Here is a 7,803-nt window from a genome sequence, read left to right on the forward strand (position 1 = left end):
GAAGGTCACCTCACCTTCTGTCTCCTTTCTCTGTTTGTTTATTTATTTACTTATTTATCTATTTATTCATTTCCCTATGTTCTCTAAATCTCTGTAAAGCGTCTTTGAGTATATGAAAAGCGCTATATAAATAAAATACATTATTATTATTATTATAAAATGGCGGACGTCCCGCTCCTGCTTTGCGCACGACACCTCAGTACAGGCGATTTAGACGTAGTGGTCCATCTTGCTCCTCTAGTATCTTTGGTCATGGGTACATTCCAGCGTCATTTTAGTAAGCAGATTCTGTGTGCTCGACTGTGCAGTGTTCACAACTCTTCGATTTCTTCATATATAAAATGTTTGCAAACAATTATTTTTGTTCAACTTCTTGGATAAGTTGACATTTATAATTATTTCTGGAAGAGTTGCTGCTTCTTCTTGCGTTTGAGGCAGCAAAAGTTATGTAACGCCTTCCAGGCGCTGTAGCCAGTGCAATGTGCTGTTGTCGAGGGCCGTGAGGTCTACCCCTCCACCAGGGGGACGGAGGACAGTGCAGTCGAGAATGACGTGCTGCGCTGTTTGCTGGTCTGCTCCACACACGCAGGCTGCTGATGGACGCAACCCCCAACGATGCATATTGGCGTTGAACCGGCCGACCCCTGTGCGGAGCTGGTTCAGGGCGACCCACTATTTGCGGGGCATGTCCGAGCCGTGTGGGGCTGTGGTGTTTGGTGCGACAGTGAATTGAGGAGGTGGCAATGTCTGTTCCCAGCTGGTTCTCTATGCTCCTAGTATGTTGAAACTGGAGCCACAGAGGGTCGTTGTGTGACGGGAGAAAGGGTGACGAGACGACAGGCATTGAGGTCCCAGTTGCTGTGAATCTTGGGCGAGGTGGTGCAAAGGATGTTTGGTGTCCGATGGGGCCTTGCACACCAGCCTATGAGTGAAGAACTCTCTGTGAAGCTTGGTGGGTGCGATACCTGCGAGCACCAGCAGGAGATCCATCGGAGTAGGGCGTAGGCAGCCAGTGATGATCCACATGGTGTCGTTGAGGGTGGCGTCTAGCTTGCTAGTATGAGCGCTGCGGCACCATGCTGGGGCGGCGTACTCAGCGGCGCTGTACACGAGTGCAAGAGCACTGGTTCGAAGCGTAGATGTCCTGGTGCCCCATGATGATCCAGCCAAGCAATGCAGGAGGTTGTTCCGTGCTGAGACTTTAGCACGGAGAGCTTCAAGGTGTTGCTTGTAGGTCAGCTGCCGATCTAGTTTCAGCCCGAGGTATTTAGGAAATGGGTTGTAGGGTACTGGTGACCAATTGAGGGTGACGGTTAGCTGGCGTTGAGCTTCCTTGTTGTTCAGGTGAAAGGCCGTTGTGGTGGTTTTTGGCACACTCAGTTTTAGTCTCCAGGTTTTAAGGTAGCCTACGACAAGTTCCATATCCGCCGGGAGCACATCCTCCACATTTGACCAACTCCTGTCCGAGTGCAGTAGGGCCGTCATCTGCGTATCCATACTGGCGCAAGGTCGTGCGTGGCAGATCGCTGATATAGAGATTAAAGAGCATGGGGACCAGTACCGAGCCTTGGGGGACTCCGTTTCTTAGGCGTCGCAGTCGGCTAGATTGTCCGTCGCTGGTCTCGAGTACAAACTGCGGTTGGCAAGAATGTTGGCAAGGAACCGCACTAAATGACGGTCAGGGATGGTGCGGAGGAGCTTCAAGATCAGGCCCTGGTGCCACACTGTATCACAGGCGGCGGTGAGGTCCACCAGTGTGATGCCCACTTTGTGACCTTTTTCAAAACTCTCTTCAATGTCATTGGTCAGCATGACTATTTGGTGGGTGGTGCAGCGTCCACGCCGAAATCCGGCTTGTTCAGCGGGTAGTTGAGGGTCAACGATTGGATCGAGCCGGGCCAGGAGAAGCCGTTTGAGGAGCTTGTACGTGACACAGAGGAGTGAGATGGGCCGATAGTTCCTTGGGTCGTCAGCAGACTTGTTTGGTTTTGGTAGAGCAATGACGGTGGCTTTCCGCCAGATGTTTGGAATGGACTGACCAATGGGGCAAGAGGAGTAAAACTCACGGAGCCAGGCCAGGCATTTAGGATCGCAGTGGTTCAGGAATTCTGGGGGGATGTTATCAGGACACGTCTTTGGAGTGGCCATTGGCCAGGAACTGGTGGGCGATGGAGCTGGCCGTGACAGGGCAATGCTTTGGGCGGGTACTTCGACCGGTGAGGCGATTGAAGGTCTTCCACGCCACCCTACTGGAGTGTGTGAAGTCGATTCCTTGGACTGTCTCTTCCCACCGTTCTCTGCGCTTCTTGTCGAGGCAGTTTGTCAGTTCCGCAGCCTTGGAGGCAGCCTCTTCGCCAGGTTCAGCGTACAGGAATGCGTCGTAGCATGCGTCACACTCTTCGTCCCATGTGGGGATGTACCGGCGATGATAGCCGCGAGGAATGGAATCCTTTTCCGCCCTGATGAGGAGTTTGTGAGTAGACATTGTGAGGCATAACGAACGGTGGGTTTTGCTTTCGAAAATGGCAGACGTTCCGCTCCGTTACTTACAACACTTCAGTATATGTGATTTCGCAGGAGTGGTCTATCTTGCTCCTCTATTATCTTTGCTGGGGTCAAAGATGTGTAGGAAGGAACTGCAGATGCTAGACACAAAATGCTGGAGTAACTCAGCGGGACAGGCAACATCTCTCGAGAGAAGGAATGGATGATGGTCTGGGTCGAGACCCTTAGAAACATAGAAAAATAGGTGGAGGAAGAGGCTATTCGAGCCAGCACCGCCATTCATTGTAATCATGGCTGATCATCCACAATCAGTAACCTGTGCCTGCGTTCTCCACATATCCCTTGATTCCTTTAGCTCTAAGAACTAAATCCTACTCTCTCTTGAAAACATCCAGTGAATTGGCCTCCACTACCTTCTGTGGCAGAGAATTCCACAGATTCACAACTCTCCGGGTGAAGAAGTTTTTCCTCATCTCAGTCCTAAACAGCCCACCCCTTATTCTTAAACTGTGACCCCTGGTTCTGGACTCCCCCAAACATCAGGAACATTTTTCCTGCATCTAGCCTGATATAGGTAACAATTTATCATGGGTACACGTACCAAGAAATAGTGAAAACCTTGTTCCGTGTATTCTCCAGTCTTGTCCCATCCCAGCCATTCCTTCTCCCTGCTTCTGTGACAAAAGGTACAGAAGCTTGAAAATGTGCACCACCAGACTCAGGAACAGCTTCTTCTGTGATGAGGTTTCTGAACGGTCTTGCCATGAGCAAGGGTACTGTCTGATTTACCTCTACCTCATTGCGGACATTGGACTTTGTCTCTGGACCTGATGCACTACAACACTGAGGGCTACATTCTGCGCTCTGTATCTTCCCCTTTGATCTACCTATTGTATTCGAGTATGGCTTCATTGTATTTATGTACAGTAGTATCTGAATTGATTGGGTAGCATGCAAAAGGCAGCTTTTCACTGTACCCCAATACACCTAATAAACCTTAACCAGCTTATACGTAGGTACAATCAAACCACACAGTGTGTATAGAAGTTCAGAGATCATGTTGCAGTTGTATAAGACGTTGGTGAGACCATATTTAGAATATTGTGTTCAGTTCTGGGCACCATGTTATAGGAAAGATATTGTCAAGCTTGAAAGGGTTCTGAAAAGATCTATGAGGATGTTGCCTGGACTAAAGAGGGTCTGAGCTTTAGGGAGAGGTTGAGTAGGCTGGGTCTCTATTTCTTGGAGCGCAGGAGGATGAGGGGTGATATAGAGGTGTTCAAAATGATGAGTGGAATAGATCAGGTAGATGCAGTCTCTTGGCCAGAGTAGGGGAATTGAGGACCAGAGGACATAGGTTCAAGGTGAAGGGGAAAAGATTTAATAGGAATCCGAGGGGTAACCTTTTCACACAAAAGGTGGTGGGTGTATGGAATAAGCTGCCAGAGGAGGTAGTCGAGGATGGGACTATCCCATCGTTTAAGAAACAGTTGGACAGGTACATGGATATGACAGGTTTGGAGGGATATGGACCAAGCGCAGGCAAGCGGGACTAGGGTAGCTGGGATATTGTTGGCCGGTGTGAGCAAGTTGACCCGAAGGGGCTGTTTCCACACTGTATCACTCTATGACTCTACGCGAGTATCACAGGTTGTGCAAAGAGGGAAAAAACACGTGCAAAATTGCATTTTACAGCATTACAGTGTTAGAGTTACAAAGAAAAAGTCCACAGATCAGCAGAAGTAGTTTGGGACTATTGGGTCTGATAGCAGCAGGGAAGAGGCTGATCTTGAATCTGGTGGTATGGGCTTTCAAGCTTGTTATCTTCAATCTGACAGGATAGGAGGAAGGATCCTTGATTATATTGGCTGTTTCCCACAGCAACGTGGTGTAGACAGAGTCATGGCGAGAATGCGGCCTTGCATGGCACCAATACTGAGAATTATCATGAACTGCTTGTGATCGATGGGTCAGGGAGTCAACGATTCAATTGCCGAGTCCTAGTTGCAGGAGTTTGGGGAAGTTTGTTGGAATTAAGGTGTTGAAAGGATTAAGTAGCCTAGCTCTATGCTGGTGGCCTGTCACAGGAGGAGAAGCTTGGCCTATACTTTCTTGAGTTTATAAACATTGAAATATACAGAATTCTTAGATGGTGGACAAAGGGACAATTTTATTTTTAAAGTAACTGGAGAAGTTGGAAACACAAGAAACTGTAGATGCTTCTCAATAGTGCTTTATTTGACAATGTGCAACTGCACAGTGAAATTCTTTTTGCACACATTACATATGCAGGGCCGCCATTTATGGCACCATTATTCAAAGTCTGAAGTCCGGCCGGCCTGTGTGCTCGATGTACTGGAGCAGTACCCGTGAACCAGCATTCTTCTGGTCATCTTTGTGTCCCGGGGGCACCTCCTGCAGCCTACCTTGCAGGCATTATCCCGGTTCACCCTCCTACACCGGGCTCCTCACGTCCAACCTCTCCAGCTCCCTCCTGGTCACGCTGTCTACCAAGCCTTCCGGTGGGTTCCTGATCCTAATGACCGCGAGCCTTCGGGCGGTTTCCCGGTCTCGCTGAATGACAAGCCTTCGGGCAAGTCAGGCTTACCAAGCGGGTCCGCAAACGAATCTGGTTCAAAAAACACTGCTGGGAGAACCAAGCAGGTCGAGCAGCATCAAATGGAGGGAGAGCGATGGTGAATGTTTGCATAGATACCCTGCATCAGGACACCTGTTCCTCTGCCACCACTGATGCTGCTGGGCCCGCTGAGTGTTCCCAGCAGTTTGGTTTCTGTTTGCTGCAGATGTTGGAAATCGGAAATAAAAGCAGGGAATGCTGGGAACACTCAGCAGGTCAGGCCGCGTCTGTGGAGAAAGTAAAACAGACCACATTTCACGAATGAGCAGCTCAGATGAAAAGTCCCCGATTCAACATTGACAGTTTCCACAGATGCTGTCGGACCTGCTGAGTTTTTCCAACTTTGGTTGTTTCGTCACCTAGAGGGAAATTTCAACCCCCACACAAGGAATCTGGACCAGAGTCACAGTCACAGACCAAGAATATATATAATATATATATTATCATCATATCATATATATACAGCCGGAAACAGGCCTTTTCGGCCCACCAAGTCCGTGCCGCCCAGCGATCCCCGTACATTAACACTATCCTACACCCACTAGGGACAATTTTTACATTTACCCAGCCAATTAACCTACATACCTGTACGTCTTTGGAGTGTGGGAGGAAACCGAAGATCTCGGAGAAAACCCACGCAGGTCACGGGGAGAACGTACAAACTCCTTACAGTGCAGCACCCGTAGTCAGGATCGAACCTGAGTCTCCGGCGCTGCATTCGCTGTAAAGCAGCAACTCTACCGGTATATATCGGTAGAGTTGCTGCTTTATAGCGAATGCAGCGCCGGAGACTCAGGTTCGATCCTGACTACGGGTGCTGTACTGTAAGGAGTTTGTACGTTCTCCCCGTGACCTGCGTGGGTTTTCTCCGAGATCTTCGGTTTCCTCCGAGATCTTCGGTTTCCTCCCACACTCCAAAGACGTACAGGTATGTAGATTAATTGACTGGGTAAATGTAAAAATTGTCCCTAGTGTGTGTAGGATAGTGTTAATAGTGTTAGTGTGCGGGGATCGCTGGGCGGCGCAGACTTGGTGGGCCGAAAAGGCCTGTTTCCGCGCTGTATCTGAAATATGAAATATAATATATATAATAATAATATAACTAAAAGTCTCATCTTGTATGTGCATATATATATATTATATATATATATATATAAACGGTATACGATAGCGCAACAATTTTAGGGGCTCCTTACCATTCGCCTGTGGTGTGTGGTATCAAGCTTTGTTCAAATTGTTGCACTCTCGTGTACCGTTTTGAGTGTATTTCGGGAACGTACATACACACAAGATGATATCGCCACTTTGATCTAATACTTCCGTGTTCGGCGTCACAACAGGAACCCAATGGGCATATATGAGATCGCCATTTTGATCCAATACGGCGTCACAACGGATACCCAACGGGTCCACGGGTCGTCTAGTAAACAATAAATCTCTTTACTCAGTTAGAGGCAAGTCTTTAGAATTTGCTGTAGTGATTTGTAAATGAAAAGCCATCATACTGTGGGGTTCCTTCTTTTGGTCAGCTGAAACAAATGCCCTCCTGTTCAAATATCAACCTGAAAGTTATTAACCACTACATATGATGCTTTTGACCAGATTGAAATGTTTTTGGGTGGAATATAAAATAATTGAACTGATGTTGCATCCAATTTGTATTGCTATGACAGTGGAGGAAATTAGATTTCAGTCATTTGGCATTTGAAACAAACTTGGGGAAAGCGATTTTTTTTAAAAGGTACATATTGTAACAGTTGACAATTGTATGTCAGGTTGGAGGCCAGTGCCAAGGATCTGTGTTGGGTCCACTGTTGTTTGTCATTTACATTAATGATCTGGATGATGGTGTGGCAAATTGGATTAGTAAATATGCAGATGATACTAAGATAGGTGGAGTAGTTGATAGTGAGGTAGATTTTCAAAGTCTACAGAGAGACTTGGGCCTTTTGGAAGGGTGGGCTGAAAGATGGCAGATGGAGTTTAATGCTGATAAGTGTGAGGTGCTGTATTTTGGTAGGACAAATCAAAATAGGACGTACAGGGTAAATGGTAGGGAATTGAGGAATGCAGTGGAACAGAGGGATCTGGGAATAACTGTGCATTGTTCCCTGAAGGTGGAATCTCATGTGGATAGGGTGGTGAAGAAGGCGTTTGGTATGCTTGCCTTTATAAATCAGAGCATCGAGTATAGAAGTTGGGATGTAATGTTAAAATTGTACAGGGCATTGGTGAGGCCGAATCTGGAGTATGGTGTACAGTTCTGGTCGCCAAATTATAGGAAGGATGTCGACAAAATGGAGAGGGTACAGAGGAGATTTACTAGAATGTTGCCTGGGTTTCAGCACTTAGGCTACAGAGAGAGGTTGAACAGGTTGGGTCTTTATTCTTTGGAGCGTAGAAGGTTGAGGGGGGACTTGATAGAGGTTTTTAAAATTTTGAGAGGGACGGACAGAGTTGACGTGGGTAGGCTTTTCCCTTTGAGAGTGGGGAAGATTCCAACAAGGGGACATAGCTTCAGAATTGAGGGACAAAGGTTTAGGGGTAACATGAGGGGGAACTTCTTTACTCAGAGGGTGGTGGCTGTATGGAATGGGCTTCCGGTGGAAGTGGTGGAGGCTGGCTCGATTTTATTATTTAAGAGTAAATTGGATAGGTAT

The sequence above is a fragment of the Rhinoraja longicauda genome, chromosome 14, assembly GCF_053455715.1.
Source record: "Rhinoraja longicauda isolate Sanriku21f chromosome 14, sRhiLon1.1, whole genome shotgun sequence".
In the NCBI taxonomy this organism is placed as follows: Eukaryota; Metazoa; Chordata; class Chondrichthyes; order Rajiformes; family Arhynchobatidae; genus Rhinoraja; species Rhinoraja longicauda.